Genomic DNA, 16,540 nt, shown 5'->3' with positions numbered 1-16,540 from the left:
GGCTTCAGCCCGGAGCTGGATGGCGCCCAGGGTGACGACACAGAGCTCCAGGTTGCTGTTTGATGGAGGAGAACTTGACCCAGTCCTGCAGAAGTTTGGGCCGTGCGCCTGGTTCTCCTTTTGCGGTCTGCTGGCTGAGTGGCGAGGGGGGTGCTGGGGTCTGCCGGCGGTGGTGGGAAGGGGCACCCTGCCCTGCACACACACCCAGGAGCACCTGGGCCCCAGCCCCAGCGGGGAGGCCATGTGGAGGGCACCTGCCTTCGTGAGCCTTGGTTTACCTGCTTGTGCAGTGGGGATACTGTCAGCCAACCCTTAGGGGGCTACGGGGCCTATGAGGAGTGCGTTTGCCCTGATCCTGGAGTGGGTACTTGGTGTGAAGCCTCTTCTCACCCGTGCTTGCTTCCCTAAAGTAAAGGGTTTTAAGAAGCGGAGAACAAGCTGAGCCCAGAGGGGCACGGAGGCCTGGCTGCAGGCAGGAGTTGGGTCCTGGGGTGGAGCAGGGCTCCAGGTGCTCGTGGGCTGAGGGCCTGTGCTCGCCTGGCTCCTGGAGCACCTGGCTGCTACTGCCTTGTCTCCCAGCTGCGGGTAAGGAAAGGGTGTGAACGGTAGCTGGAAGGGCGAGCGTCTGTCTCTGAGCACGGAGCGTCCAGGGCTGTGTTTTAGGTGGAGAGGCCCCTGGCAGGAGGGTGTTGGGCCTGGCTGAGGTGGGCAGCCTGAGGGTGAGCTGCAGGTTTTCTTGTCTCAAGTAGTTTTCAAATCCGGTTCTGTTCCTTGGAGGATCGAGTTCTAAGGATTTTCTGATATGCTTGATGACCACCTCTAATTTATGTCAGCTTTGTATAAATATATGTGAAGTTTTTTGGAAAAGAATGAAAGAAAAGAGATCCAGACAGCGTGGAGTTGGTGAAAGAATAGACAAACAGATCAACGGAGCAGATTAGAGACCTCAGAGATAGACTCCCATAGTCGGCAGACCTTTGACACAGGAACAGAGGCAACACAGGGGAGCAAGGTGGTCCTTTCCACAAATGGTGCTGGAACGACTGGGCATCCACCTGCAAAAAAATTAATCTGGACACAGATTTTACACCCTTCATAAAAATTAACTCAAAATGGGTCACAGCCCTAAATGTAAAATGAAGATTATAACCTCCTAGAAGATAACATGGGAGAAGAGCTAGATGCCCTTGGGTTTGGGGATGACTTTTTAGATACAAGACCAGAGGCCTGATCTACAAAGAAAAACTTTATAAATTGAACTTCTTTAAAGTGAAAAAACTTCTTTCCTGCAAAGACGCTGTAAAAGAATGAAAAGACGAGAATGCAAAACGATCCAGCCAGTTTGGAAGACAGTTTGGCAGCTTCTTACAAAATTAAACATAGTCTTACCCTGTGATCCAGCAGTCGTGCTCCTTGGTGTTTACTCACAGGAGGCGAAAACTTACGTCCACAGAAGAACCTGCACACGGATGTTTACAGCAGCGTCTTTCATAATTGCTGAAACTTGGAAGCAAACAAGACGCCCTTCAGTAGGTGAAAGGATAAATAATGTGTGGTGCATCCTACAAGAGAATATTATTCAGTACTAAAAAGATATAAGCTGTGAAGTCATGAAAAGACATGGAGGAGCCTTCACTGCATATCACAAAGTGAAAGAAGCCAATTTGAAAAGGCTGCATACTGTAGGATTCCAACTCTGTGACATTCTGGAAAAGGCAAAACTATGGAGCCAGTAAAAGGATCAGTGGTTGCCTGGGTTTGCAGGTGGGGGTGACTAGGTGGAGCAGAGAGGATTTTTAGGGCAGTGAAAATATTCTGTATGCTGGTATAATGGTGGATACGTGTTATATATTTGTCCAAACCCATAGCACAGTAAGATTGAACCCTTATGTTAACTATGGATTTTAGTTAATAACAATGTATCAGCATTGGCTCATCAGTTGTAACAAACGTGCCACACCAGGCAACGTGTTACTGACAGGAGAGCCTGTGTGGTGAGGGGTGGAGGGCGCATGGGAACTCTGCACCTTCTGCTCCATCCTTCAGTGAACCTAGAACTTCTCAAAAACATAGTCTATCAATTAAAACCCCAGTGTAATAGCTACCATGAAGAAGTTTGCAGAAATGAAAACCAAATCACCCATAATCCAAGTGAATACAACTACTTACTATTTTTGCATATTACCTTCAAGTTCTTGTTCACACACATGTATCTCTTTAATAAACACAACTGCAATCACAGAGTGTCACAGCTTTTACAATCTATCTTTTTATTTGTTTCCAGTGTTTTTTTAACATGTTGGTTTTTTTTTAATGAGGCTTAATACTTTAATAAAAAACAGATTTCCTTTCCCTCTCTTTTCTTAGAACATTCACTTTAGCAATCTTTATTTTCTATTTCCATATATTTGAAATATATGTAAATCCTTTTATTTTACTTTCCTAAATTATCTTATTCAGGTCACATTGGTGTATAACATTGTGTAAGTTTCACGTGTACATTATATTTCAACTTCTGTGTAGACTCCATCGTGTTCAGCACCAGGAGTCTGGTTGCCATCCACCAGGTGCTCCTGTGCCCCTTCACCCCGTCGCCCCCGCCCCTTCCTGCCTGCTCACCACCAGTCTTCCTTCTTAGCTGTGTGTGTGTTTGTCTTGCACTTAATGAGTGGAGTCATATGGTAATTGTCTTTCTCTGTCTGACTTATTTCACTTAGCGTTATGCCCTCAAGGTCCGTCCAGGTTGTTGCAAATGGCACGATTTTGTCTTTTTTTTATGGCTGAGTAGCGTTCCATTGTGTCTATATACACGACATTTCCTTTATCCATTCATCTGTCCTGGGCAACACTGTTGGTTTTCGAGGAGCGGCCGTGGTTCAGGGTTCGTTCTGGCCTTTGTGCCTGCTGTTCTGATCCTCACAGAGGGCTTTTCCAGAAAGTTCTGTTCATCCATGCTCTGGGGTTGGGGGTAGGGTGGGGAGTGGGGAGGATGGGGGTTGGGGGGAGGCTGAGGGCTGGACAGAGCCTCCTGGGCCACAGAGAGGCGGCCCCGGGTCGTGGGCTCCCTGAACCTCTGCTTCCAGGGGCCTTGGTCCCGAGTGGTCTTCTTGCAGGTGCCGGGGGGGTCTGGGCAGGCGGTGCCCTCACGCCCCTGCCCCTCGAGCTGGCTGTGCTTCCCAGACTGTTCAGGAGCCAGGTCTCTCCCCTGCAGCTCCAGAAATGAAAGATGTTGTGACATGAGCCCTGCCTCGTCACAGGGCAGGGGAGCCCACGGGGCGGAGGGGGGCTGGGTGCCCCCAAGTCCTGGTGGCCCTGGCTGGCCTCTGGGGGCGGCCTCGGCAGGGTGTGGGTGGGGAGGGCAGGGAGGAAGCTCTGGCATGGCCAGGACTTTCTCAGGCTTCCGGACCACGTGTGAGCTCATCGGGTCCAGAAGCACCTCCAGAGGTTCCGGGATCTGTTTTCACAGATGAGGAGGTGGCCCAGGGGAGGCGGCTCCTATCCGAGCTCACGTAGCGAGACAGCGGCTGGTGGCACGGCCCACTCTCTGCCCTGGATTGTCATCTCCCACGTGTTCAGAGGGTTGCCACGGAAAGGGGAGTGTCACTGAACAGGCTTGGGGAGTGCTGGCTCAGCAGGCAGTAATGTTGCGAGACTTCTCAGAGCCTTTAAAATGCCTACTGTGCTGAGATGCTCTCGAGGGAGCATGGAGGCCTTACACCTCCTCTTTCGTTTTCTCAGCATCTCGTGGGACCAGGACGGGCTCTGGGGAGTGGCGTGTTGGCCGACTGTCAGTAGAGGTGCGGGTGTTCCCACAGTAGCTCCGTCACAAATACTGTGGGGCTCCTGTCCCATTCATCAGTGGTGCTGTTGGCAGAGTTTGGAGGTAGGCCTGGAAAGCTGGCCTGTCCTTGAGACTCCCCACCTGCCTCAGGCCGGAAGCTGCCCTGGAATGACCTGTCCACTCTTCCCTCCAAGCCCCCTGCTTTTTGGGCTCTGTGTGTGTACTTTCTCAGGAGTGGATAAGCTGGGAAAATTTTTATCTGTCAGCCGAGTGTGGCTCAGTGTGCAGACCTTTGATCATCCCCAGAATCTGAAACTTGGATGTGGTCAGTCGAGGGCATAAGCAGCTCAGTAGTGCCGGCAGGAACAATATTGCTTTCCCTCTTTCTCTTCTATTCTCCTCAGCTGTATTGGATTTGTCCCCAGTCTCATTGCCTCATGGATGCAAAAAGGCTGCCACAGCTCTAGGCATCACAACCACATTTGAAGGCAGGAAGAAAGTGGGTGGGTAGTGGGTGTTAGTTAGGTGTCCATACTTTGATCTATAAAGCAAAATGTTTACTAGTAAGCCTCTGGTCTCTCTGGTTAGAATGGGATTGTGTGGTCTCCCCTAGATGTAAGGGCGTCTGCAAAAGGCTTGATGGCACACATGGGTTATGATCTACTCCCTGGGGCTGGGTGCAGTGGGTTTGGTTGGTAGGGAGGGGTGGCAGGCTGTGGGTGGGGGCGCCTGCCCATGTCTGTCTTGGTTACCTCATCTCTCCGAGGTCTGGGTGGTGCCCATGTGTGACGTGGCCCTCTGCCTGGGCCTGTCTCCTGAAAGGAACAAGCCACACACCATGCCACTCCGGGTGCCTCCAGGAGTCACCGCTCCTCCCTGCCAGCCCCTGTCTTCCACCCACTGCCCGACCCTCCTCCCTTCCTCATTGGATCTTTGTCTCTGCCAGCAATCCAGTTTTCATCCCCCCGAACTTTTTATTTTGAAAAACTTAGGGAAGCTGGAGTTACTGGCTGTTAATCTTTAGCCATAGAGCTAGCTTTCTCTCTGTCCCTCTGCGTACCCTTATTCTGGCCCATTTGCATCTCGGCCTGGAATCTGCAGCACGGGCCTCCAGCAGGAGCGAGGACCTTTTCCCACAAAGCCACAGCCCCGTGTCACACTGGGATCTGACGTGGATGCCGACAGCCACACGTCTGCCGCGGCCCATGCCTCCCAGTGGTGCTCGTTATAGTTTTCCTGTTTGGATCCAGGATCCAGTCAAGGGTCGTGCGATGCATCTGGTTGTCCTGTTGGTTTTAATCTAGAACAGTCCCTAGGCCTTTTTTATCATTATTTTGAATCTTTCGCTGCATTGCTTTTCTCCTGCGGAGGCCACGCCCAGGCGTCCCCGCAGGAGCCGCTCAGCCTGGGTCTCTGGTGCGGATCACAGACGTGGGTCAGCCTCTCCCCTGTGGGCCTGCGGACCAGGGTCTCTTGGCTGAGGCGAGTCCGCTGTCAGGTGATGAAGAAGGGACCCTGTGAGGGGTCACCCTGCTGCCCCTATGACCTCTGACCCGTGGCCTCAGCGTCCAGGGCAGGGATGATCCTTCCAGAATCATCCCAGCTTTTGGAAAGACAAATCTGGTCACGATGGTCCTCCTGATGGGCACTTAGTGGCAGAGCTGGGACCTGAACTGGGCCACTGAGAGGGGCTGCCAGGAGGCTGGACTGCAGGCTTGGGTCTTTCCAGGCCTCGGGGCGCCAGCGTCCTGCCTTCCTTCTGGAACCTGAAGGCACCTGAGCACCTGAGCGGATAGCCCACCTGCTTTAAGTCGAATCGTTGACGCTGTGCCCCTGAGGCCCCCGCACGGCCCCAGGACTGCAGGATTTCTCCTGCAGGAGAAGCGCCTGCCGCTGGGTTTGCTGGCAGGAGGACCCTTACCATCCACTCCGGGATGCGATGGCCCCCCGCTGTCCTCAGGCCTTGACACTGTCTGGGCCCAGGACCTCTGTTCACCCCGGGTTGGGGACGCCAAGGGAGGGGAGGCCGAGTCCATGTGCCAGCGTTGGACCCTTCCAGTGAGTGGGGGAGAGGGACGGCGGCTGATGGATGGGAGGCCGCGGCCGGGGGGGACGCTTCTAGCTGCAGGTGACGGACATGAGAGACCTGAAACCTGAGAAAGAGAAAACTGCCCCAAATTTCCTTCCTCTGACGTAGCAGTTCTCACTTTGGTACGTGTTCTGGTCTCTTTTTTATGTTCTTGGGTATTTTTGCAAAGTCATAATTGTAGCATCCGCACTAATGTATGCAGTGATGGGGAATCGCCCCACGGCCTGCGGCCACCTGCACCAGCTCTGGTGTGAGCTCATCTCGGCGTGAGGGGCCCACTGGCCTGCCCTGTCCCCTGGGGGTGGGTTTGGGGTGGGCTCGGTCCCAGGCCTGCCCGCAGCTGGGCACAGGCTACTGCACGTCCCTCTCGCCTCCGGGCTGGGGTCTGGCATGTCGGGGCGCCTCTCCCCACACCCATGGGGTGTAACTTCCTAGCCCGGCCGCTGCCGGGGACCCGGGGGCCTCTGGAAGGAAGGTGGCCGCCGTGCTGGGTCTTCAAGACGGGAGTCGCCTTGCCAGTCGGCCAGCAGCAATCCACTGACACCTGCCCAGACAAGTTCTGAGGTATCGCCTCTCTTTAATTAAGAGATGAGAGCAGGACAGTGAATTCAGCTTTTTTGAAAGAAGCTCTGCAAGCTCAGAGGGTGGAGGAGAGCGAGGACAGGGAGCAGGGCAGGGGTGCGGCGCTGGGGGCCTGGTCCGTGTGCTCGGATTCTGGGAAGACTCTCATCCTGAAGTGTTCTTGCACAGACCAGTGACTGACCCGAGGGGACTGTAGGGTCACCAGTTATTAGCAGCGTGAGGGTCCTCTGCGCAGGTAAAAGACCCTTGGCAGAGGATCCTCCTGAGGGCGTCGGGCTGTCCTGCGCTCTGGTGGGAGTGGGTTCCTGAGGCCTGGTCTGGACGGCCACAGCCACACAGCAGAGCAGGCCAGTTTAGGGGACCTGACAGAACAGGCTGGGTGTCTGCACGTCCTCGGGCCCTGGGGACACAGGCAGCACCCCCTGGCCCTGGCTGCCCGCTGAACCCGTGACTCGCATGAGAGCCGTGCAGGCCTTTGCTCTAGGATGGTCAGCCCCCTGAGGTGACTTGGGGGTTAGCTTGGTCAGCTGGACTGTTGGGCTCCTCAGGGGACAAGAGTTGCCCTCGGTGGTAGCTGTCTGTCCTTCGGCAGGCTTCCAGATGTTTCCTAGGGGCATCCGAGCCAGTGTTCCTCCCATGACGGCTTCCCGAGTTGGCGTCCAAGGGGCCGGGTGAGGACTTGGGGTGAGGCCAGACTGAACCTCGAGCTGCCACGTGGGGACAGGCCGTCAGGCAGGGAGGGCCATCGCCCAGGAACGAGGGGCTGGGCGGCGGGGGCTCTGGTTTTCCACGGGGCAGTGGAGGACACCGAGGCTTCCCCGTCCGCGCAGCGGGCTGCCGTGAGTAAGTGGAGTCCCACAGAGCTGGCTCTGCGGTGGCGGGGGGCGAGGCGGAGCGAGGCGGGGCATCCCGGGCCCTGCTCACCGCCCTTCTGACCGCGGGGGCATCCTGGCCTTCAGACTCCAGCGGACCCGCCGCCTCTGCTGGGTCTGGGGCCGCACATGTTGCTCAGTTGCCTTTGCAGGTTCGAGGGTCACATCCACTGGGGGGCATCCCCAGGGTCCCGGCAGGACCGCGTTTCGGGGCCCACAGGTGGTCTGCAAGGCTGGTGTCGGGATGCTGCGGCCACAGAGAGGCCTGGGAGTGCATCAGCTCAGCCCGGCTTGTGTCAGGCTCATGTCAGGGAAGGACGGGGGCGACGGGGGCATTGGGGGCGGCGGAGCTGAGGGAAGTGGAGATAAGACGGGGCCTCAGTGGATGGAAATACTGAGACAATTGAAGGGAGGGTAGATGGTATTTCATAGGGAAGCGCAGAGGGGCGGAGGGCACAGAGCCTGGGCATGGTCAGACCTCGCGAGCCCTGCCCAGTGGGCAGCCCTGGGTCGGCCCCCATGTGGACGCCCGCCTGCTCTGCATGTCCGTCTTTTGTGGCTGCTGCCTGTGGGCATCAGGACGCCTTCGGGACTCAGCCCAGCCGCACCCGTCAGCGGTGGCCCTTTTCCACCACGTGGGCGTCCGCGGTCTGCAGCCCATCCGCCTGCTGGACACTCGGGCAGTTTCCCATCTGGACGGTTCAGGCTGCAGGGAGGAGGCTGAGGGGACCTGGGGACCCTTGCCGATGGGGCTGGTGTCTCCCTGGTCCTCGCGGCATGAGGCCTCTCTTGCCTGGCCCGGGTGGATGTACCCTCATGCCCCTGCTCTCAGCTTCCCGGGAGGCCCGAGCGTGGAGAGGCCTCCAGCCCATTCCTGCGTCCTTCCTGCAGTGGGGACGGCATGGCGGTGGCCTGCCTGGGCTCTGCGTCCTGATGACAGGGACCAGACAGACTCTGGGTGGGTGTGCCCCCTCCGCCCGCGTGCTCACCTGCACCTCCACGTGTCCAGGGAGCAGCGTTTGGCTCACGTCTGGCCTGCCTGAAATGGTCTGTCAGCCTCTGTAAATATTTGATGACGCCCGATGATAAAACATAAAGGCTGCTTTGTTCCCGGAGGGGAGCGAGCTGGTGACACCGGAACGTTCCGGCCCTGCCGGCTGCTTCCTGGAGCACTTTATGGATGCGTTTTTGAGGCGGGCCCTTTGTGTCCATGGGCAGTGTGGGGGCCCTTCGAGGACTGGCAAGGTGGAGTGGACATAGTGTCGCCAACTTTCCACCTGGACTCAGGCTGGACCTCTGAGACGGCTGCCGGCCAGGCCAGAGGTAGCAGTGGGGTCTCACCCTTCAGATGAGACTGGGGACAAACCCTTGGCCACAGGTCCTGGAGAAGGGCTCAGAGGAGCCAGGGGACTAGGGTTTGGCCGGGTGCCTGACAGTCTAGCAGAGGGGGCACGCCTGGTCGGCACCTCTGGGCCCTGGTGGGCTCGACTGGGCCACCTCAGGTGCCTCGTGGCCCTGCCCCCGTGGTCTTTGAGTGGCAGCAGCAGTGCCTGACCCAGCTGCCCCGCCCGCTGGCGGCTGCATGTGCTGGGGCTGTGTGTGTGGGCCACCTGTGCAGTGAAGACGCCCGTCAGGCCTTGCTGGCCTGCGTGTGACGCGCATCATCTTGGGTTTGTGCGCCAGGGGAGAGCCTGCTGCCCTCCCGCCCGGGGTGGGGGGGGGGTTGCTTCTGTGGGGATGACGGGCCCTTTGAGGCCTGGGGGGTGGGGTGGGGGTGGGGGCGGAGTCAGGGCCCTGCCAGGCCGCCGAGGCTGCTCGCTGGGCTGGGCGGGAGCTGTGTGTGGGCTGCTGTTCCAGGGCTGCCTGCCTCTGGCAGAGGGTTCCTGCCCTGCGCTCTGTCAGCTGGGAGGAAAGCGTGGGTGTGGCTGCAGCGGGCGCAGTTTGGAAGTTGAATCAGGAGAGGTTCCAAAGGCCTTGTCTCTGAGTGTTGTTAATGGGCGTGTGTCGCATTCTCTCACTGGGTCCTGGCTGTGGCCCTGGGAGGTTGGCTGATCCCTGGGAGTCTGCGGACCCTGAGGCCCACAAAGGCCGTGCTGCTGGGGGGCCATCCCGGAGCCCCACTGCCTGGGTCTGGTGGGCCCTCCTGGGGACTGCGGGCAGGGCCGGTCTGACCTGGGTGGGGTCACTGTCTGAGCCTTGAGTGTACCTTGCTCAACTCGGCTCCTGATGAAATGGAGCGAGGACATCAGGCCTGGTGGCCAGGTGTGACCTAGGGGAGGGTGGGTACGGCCAGGAGGGACGTGGGTGCGGCCGTGTGGGCAGAGGGTCCTGGGTGGGTAGCAGTGGAGGGTGGCAGTAGCCGGGGATACAGATGAAGGATGGCCCATGTGGGGCTTCTTCATTTCTAGAAGGAAAAAGCAAGTTGAAGGAGATGGTGACACCCCCTCGACCTGTGGCGTGAAGCTGCACGTCGGCTAGACTGGGGAAGGAGCCCGCAGGGGCAGCCACCGGTCCAGGCTAGGGTCAGGCAGGCCGGGAGGGGTGTGGGAAGCTGGGTGATGGAGCGTCTGTGGCATCACGCCCCAGCCGGTGAATGTACTGTCTCACGTGGCTGGAGGAACCTCTCGGAGGAGGTGGTTGGGGATCCTGAGATGGGAGATGATCCTGGGTTGTCCAGGTGGGCCTGGGGTCATCCCCTGGTGCTTACGAGACGGGGCAGGGGGGTCCTAGGGAGAAATGACACTGCAAGATGAAGGACAGGCTCACCAGCCAAGGCACATGGCACATGCCTCTGGAAGCTGGACGAGGGGACGGATTCTCTGGGGAGCCGCAGAAGGAAGAGCCCTGCATGTGAGGCCTTGCCTGGGCCCCTGAGGCTGCCTTCTTGCTCTGGCTCCCAGGCCAGGAGAGGATGCCTGTGGGAGGAACGTCCTGGGGCTTGTGGCAAGGCTCCCTTTGAGGGAGCTGAGCCATTGGTGGCGCTCCTCGGGGGCGGGTATTGGGGGCCGGCTGACTGGGGACCGGAGAGTGTCTGGCATGAGTGCTGAAGAGAGGGGACTTCAGGTCCCAAGTTGACACTGGGAGCCATCTTAACTGCCTGGCCTGCTCAGTGGGTACAAGGGGCCATTGCAGGCTCTTGGGGGCGATATGAAAGCAGGGTTCAGGGACAACGGCCTGGGCCTGACAGACAGCCACATGTGAGGTGCCAGGAGCAACCGAGGCAGAGGGTGGCCGTGGCCCCTCCCTGGGGACCCATCCATGCAGGCAGCCCCTGGCTCACATCCCTGTTGGGGCGGAGATGGTGGCAGAAGGAAGTGAGGCCTCCCAAGGCTGCATGTGATGGAGAATGGCCTGCGGCCTGGGAAGGGTGGCTTTGGAGGGGCGGAGAGGCCTCTGGGGAGAGCCAGGAGCAGAGTCCTGAGCACCCTGGGGCAGAGCCTCCTGGTGGGTGACTGGGCTGGGACTGGGGTGCGGCTGGTGCGGGCCCACGGGCTCCAGGAGGACTTGGGGTTCTATCCTAAAAGCTCCTGCCCAGGGCTGATCTCTGGGGATTGGCACATGTGCCATTGTCCCCCGTCACAGAGCCCACACGTTGGGGGCCAGGCGCCGAGGGGACCTCACCTGCAGGTGGTATCCCCCAGGGCCGCGAGGGAGGGAGTGGGCGAGAGGACATGCAAGCCTGTCCTCGGGGCCCTGCCCGGCCCCTCCTGGGGGAGGAGGCTGCGGGCCTGGTGGGGAGGCGTCCCGCTGCTCCCATGGCCAGAGTCAACTCCTCACAGGGGGAGACAGCTGCAGGTGGGGGGAGTCTGGAACATTAGACCTGTCTGCCCGCTTTGTGGGAGATCCTGTCTTCCTCCTTCTATCCTTGGGCAAGTGTTACTGCTTAGTGACCCCCCCAAGCCCCCTCCGAGTCTGCATTTGCAGATCAGCTTTACCAGTGACAGCCTGGCCCGAGGGCCAGGGCTGGTGGGCGCTCTGCTGAACCTTCCTTCTTCCCACTGACCAGTGTGTTTCTTCTGATGGTGGCCAGCACCTCTCTGCCCTCCTCCCCCATCTCTGTGCCCTACCCCGTTTCTATCCCCTCCCCGTCTCTGTCCCCACCCCCATCTCTATCCCCTCCCCATCTCTGTCCCCCTCCCCCATCTCTATCCCCTCCCCCATCTCTATCCCCTCCCCATCTCTATCCCCTCCCCCATCTCTGTCCCCTTCCCCATCTCTGTCCCCTCCCCATCTCTATCCCCTCCCCATCTCTGTCCCCTCCCCCATCTCTATCCCCTCCCCGTCTCTATCCCCTCCCCCATCTCTATCCCCTCCCCATCTCTATCCCCTCCCCCATCTCTGTCCCCTCCCCCATCTCTGTCCCCTCCCCATCTCTATCCCCTCCCCCATCTCTATCCCCTCCCCATCTCTATCCCCTCCCCCATCTCTGTCCCCTCCCCATCTCTATCCCCTCCCCCATCTCTATCCCCTCCCCCATCTCTGTCCCCTCCCCATCTCTGTCCCCTCCCCATCTCTGTCCCCTCCCCATCTCTGTCCCCCTCCCCATCTCTATCCCCTCCCCATCTCTGTCCCCTCCCCATCTCTGTCCCCTCCCCATCTCTGTCCCCTCCCCCATCTCTGTCCCCTCCCCATCTCTGTCCCCTCCCCCATCTCTGTCCCCTCCCCCATCTCTGTCCCCTCACCATCTCTGTCCCCCTCCCCCATCTCTGTCCCCTCCCCCATCTCTGTCCCCTCCCCATCTCTGTCCCCTCCCCATCTCTGTCCCCCTCCCCCGTCTCTGTCCCCTCCCCCGTCTCTGTCCCCTCCCCATCTCTGTCCCCTCCCCATCTCTATCCCCTCCCCATCTCTATCCCCTCCCCATCTCTGTCCCCTCCCCCATCTCTGTCCCCTCCCCATCTCTGTCCCCTCCCCCATCTCTGTCCCCCATCTCTGTCCCCTCCCCCATCTCTATCCCCTCCCCCATCTCTGTCCCCTCCCCATCTCTGTCCCCTCCCCCATCTCTGTCCCCCCATCTCTGTCCCCTCCCTCATCTCTATCCCCCTCCCCCATCTCTATCCCCTCCCCTGTCTCTATCCCCCTCCCCCGTCTCTGTCCCCTCCCTCGTCTCTATCCCCTCCCCCATCTCTATCCCCCTCCCCCGTCTCTGTCCCCTCCCTCATCTCTATCCCCCTCCCCCATCTCTATCCCCTTCCCCATCTCTGTCCCCTCCCCCATCTCTGTCCCCTCCCCATCTCTATCCCCTCCCCCATCTCTGTCCCCTCCCCATCTCTATCCCCTCCCCCATCTCTGTCCCCCTCCCCCATCTCTGTCCCCCTCCCCATCTCTATCCCCTCCCCCATCTCTATCCCCTCCTCCATCTCTATCCCCTCCCCCCGTCTCTGTCCCCCTCCCCCGTCTCTGTCCTCCTTCCCCATCTTTGTCCCCACCCCCCTGCTGGCTGGAGCCTTGTATCCATAGCAACACTTGCTGCTGTGGAAGCTGGCGCCTGCTCTCTCATCCCGTGGGGAGGTATTTTTGGCAGTGCAGAGAGATTTTATTTTATTTTATCTTTGGTGTTGACTTTTGCTCTTTGAGTGAGCACACACAGAGCTGGGGACAGCAGTCAAGCAGGCCTTTGCTCTGGGAGACACTGGGCCTGAGGGCTACCCTATGGGGCCCCTCCCCGTGGGGTCCTGCAGAATGGGTTGGAGATGCCGGCTCCTTTGAGCAGCCTTTGGGGCAGCAGTTCTTCGGGTTTCCAGGGGGCTCCAGGCAGTGCCTCTGGATGGCAGGAGAGGGGTGGGAGTGGCCTGACAAGCCCCTGAGCCTTGGGGCTGAGCCAGTGGTCATAGTAACAGCTCATCAGGAGCGCCTGGGGCGATTGCTTTCTGGCACCCTCTGCATTCCAGACCCTGTGCAGAGCCCGCTTGACAAGTTCCGCCATTCCCCCCAACCCCCACCAGGGCCCATTTTACAGATGAGGCTGGCTGGCCTGGGGCATCTCTGCTGGAGGTCTCCTTCCCAGATGCCCTTCTCGTCCCCCCAGAGCCCACATGGATGGCAGGATGTCTGGGATCAGCTTCTTCCTCTACCACATGGGGCCCCCTTGCTTCTTTGAAGGTCCTGCCTCACCCTGGTCCTGGTGGCTGGAAGCGCACTGAACGCAGCATTTGACACCTGCCCCTGACGGGGCCCCATCCTTGCTAGGGGCACCACTGTGGCGCCTGAGAGGCCCCATGGGTGTGGGGCCCGTTTCTGGGCCCAGCACCCGGGCCATTGGGCTGAGCGGTGAATTTCCAGGTGTCTTGATCCAGACGCCAGGGAGGGTGGCGGCCACATGGCTGGGGATGGACGGTCTGTCCCGTGAGCTAGTGCTGGGCCATCGTGTGCCCGGGTCGCCCTCGAGGAGCAGGCGTTGAGTTCGGCCCACAATGTGCCTGCCGCCCTCGGGGTGGGGAGCCACAGCCCCTTGGGAGTGAGTCCAGCCTGGCGCAGCCCCCGGACCTCACGCCCCCATCTCCTGGGTTTCCTTGGGGAATGTGCTGTGCAGGTGCTGGGGGTGCAGCACTGTGGGCTCACCTAGAGCTGCTCCCTGGCCCTCTGTCTCTTCATCTGCCCAGTGGGGGTGATGGTGGCTTATGGGGGCTTGTGTGCTGCCCACAATGCCCGTGCCTGGCCAGACTGCCCCAACAGGGCCATGCCCATTTGAACAGGGATGTTCAAATCAGACACAGGGCCAGCCGGGTGGGAAGCTTACTGATGGCCAGAACACCCGATGTTATTTCTGACTTGTCATCATGGAAATTCCAGAGAGACCTGAAAGTAGACAATGACTGAGAAGCCTCATCCACCCCATTATTCTCAGGAATCGGCCATACTTTACCTTCTTCTCAATGCTTGGACTTGGATCAAATCCCCAGTGCAGACCTGGTGCGTGAGACCTGCCCGGATCTCTAGGGACCTCGGCCGCATCCCCCATAGCCAGGAACCCCAGTTTCCCCAGCTCCCGCAGAGGGTCAGTGTGTGCTCCGGGGATCAGGCAGCCGCTCCTCTTTGCCCCCTAGCGGCTTCCGAGCCCATAGAGAGACGCGGGTGGGGTTTGTGGGTTTTCCAACGTCGGGGATTCTGTCTCCAGTGAGTGCATTTGATGCAAACCCCTGGCCGTTTATAGAGCAGAAACCAAAGGACGCCCTAGAGGAGGTGAGCTGGGCGCCCTGCTCTGGAGAGGCGCGTGGCCTCGGGGAGACACCGCACCCCAGCACGGCTGGGGACAAGGCTGGGACGGTTTCTGTTTTTAGTTTCGTGAATTTCAGCCGATTGCAGAGAACTGGGGAGATGGAGGGAAGGAAGAAGAAAGCCCGGGACCCTCCCCTACCCCACGCAGCCCGTCCCGTCGTTTCCGCTCGAGTGTGGGTTTGTCAACTCCCAGCCTGGTGCCGGCTGCCCGCGCGCCTGCCTGCTCGTTGCTCTCCTCGGAAGTCATCACTCGTAACTCCCCTGTGGGCTGCGTGACCTCCGTCTCCGCCCGCTCAGCCTATCCCGGGATGTCCGGTTCTTTCTCACGATTATAAACAACCGTCCAGTGAAGAATTCCAGACACATGCAGGGGTTGTGGCCTTGGACGACGTCCCCGTGGGGGCCCGAGGCTGGAGTCCCAGCTGGGCCTCGCAGGACTTGAGATGGGCGTGGACGCGTGCCTCTCTCCCGGCCTCCCTTGTCCCCGTGCCTGCTGGCATGGTGTGCTGCGACTGAACCTGGAGTTCTGTGTTGACAGCATCTGCCCGCCTCTCGTGTTGTGTGCTCCTGGGAGATGTTCTGAGAACAGTAGAGAAACCAGCTTTCTGTAAGGGAGGAGCACCCACTCCTGTGACCAGACCAGGAGCAAGCATGTGCTTCTGCGTATGTTCTCCTCTGTGTGCCTGTTCACCCCTGGCTCCCATGGCTGCTGAGAGGCTTGGGGGTTGTAGGATTTTGGGGTCAGGATTTGGGGGGCACTGGTGAGGAGGAGCAGCTCAGAGGAGAGAGCTGTGCCCGGTGGGGGGAACACGCCTGCATTGTGGCAGAGGGGAAGCGTTTGGCCAGGCCCATCCGGGGCGTCCAGCTGTGTGGCCTCGGGCAGGCGCCCGCCTCTCTGGTCAGGTGAGGGTGATGTGAGTGCTGAGAGCCACCACTGCCCAGTGACGGTTCGGGGCACCCTCCTCAGGCTCCTTCCTGAGTCGGGGGGACGGCCGGCGTGTCTGGTTTGCAGAGAGTCACAGGGCTTCCCAGGAGAGGAGGCCATGAGTGAGTGCGTGGCTATGGTCTACACTGGCTGAGTGTCTACACCCATCTCAGGCATTCCCTGTTTAGCCAGGCCCTGGAAGGAAGGTCACTGTGTCAATGGCGAAGAAGCCGCAGGGCCAGTTCCTGCAGGTCGTGTGAACCTGAGCCCTGGCCTGACCTGGAGAGTTGTGGGCGCCCAGTGGCATGATGAGGGACGCACTCACCTGTGGCCTGAGGGATGAAGGACACTGAAGGATGCTGATGAGTGCTGGCACTTTCTCGATGCCCTGTGCTCTGATGGGGAGGGGGTTGTGCCGTGAGGATGGTGGAGCTGGGGCCCTGACCCATGCACGTGGGGTGGCTGACCTGCTGACCACTTCGTGCACAGTCCTTCACCATGAGTGGCATCCCCACCTCTCCCTGCTGAGCGCCACCCCCTAGGCTGTGGTGCTCCTGCTTGTGGGTTTGGGGAGGACCATTGGGTATGGGGCCCTGGGCTGAGTGTGGCTGGGTGGGTGTGGGGGAGACCAGGTGCCCATGCTCCCTGGGCCTGTGCTGGTGACTGGGGCTACCCGCCAGTGAGGGTGCTGACCAGGGTGGCCGGCTGGCAAGGGGTGTGAGCAGGACTCGGCTGTCTGCAGAGCGGCACCCACCCTGCTCTCCGTGAGTGCTCTCCTTGGTCCCCTCAGGCCCCCCGTCTGCAACCACGTGTACTCCACTCTGCCTGAGATCCGCCCACCGTCCGCAGCCATGCCTCACCGTGCCAGCCATGCTGCCAGGAGCCGCACACGTCCAGAGGCAGCTGGAGCCAGGCTGGCTGGGGGTCATGTTCTGACCTGCTGCTTGTGGAGGTGTTGAGCCTCTCTGAACCTCAGTTTACCCCTCTGTAAAGTGGGGCAGCATCAACCTGCATGGCTTATGGGATTGAGCCCCGAGGACAGAGGTCTTGTCTCAAGGTCAGCCTCGTGGGCCTGG

The 16,540-nt window shown here is 59.7% G+C and overlaps 1 protein-coding gene across 29 annotated transcripts in view; it reads left to right on the top strand.

Moving 5' to 3' along the window:
* The window catches only part of WNK2 (WNK lysine deficient protein kinase 2), a 116,061-nt gene that overhangs the window by 6,225 nt on the left and 93,296 nt on the right, over positions 1-16,540 (top strand). Inside the window, exon 1 of one of the 29 annotated variants that reach the window (XM_070248174.1) lies at positions 8,455-8,647. The exons of 26 other annotated variants lie outside the window; for them this stretch is intronic. The gene's annotated coding sequence lies outside the window, so the exon portion shown is untranslated. Of the gene's footprint in view, positions 1-8,454; positions 8,648-16,540 lie in introns of those variants that run through there. 2 more of the 29 variants (XM_070248175.1, XM_023627606.2) reach the window with 2 other exon arrangements.

Source organism: Equus caballus, chromosome 23 (genome assembly GCF_041296265.1).
Source record: "Equus caballus isolate H_3958 breed thoroughbred chromosome 23, TB-T2T, whole genome shotgun sequence".
NCBI lineage: Eukaryota > Metazoa > Chordata > Mammalia > Perissodactyla > Equidae > Equus > Equus caballus.
The sequence above is the reverse complement of the archived record's forward strand: the minus strand, read 5'-3'. Positions and strand labels throughout refer to the sequence as shown.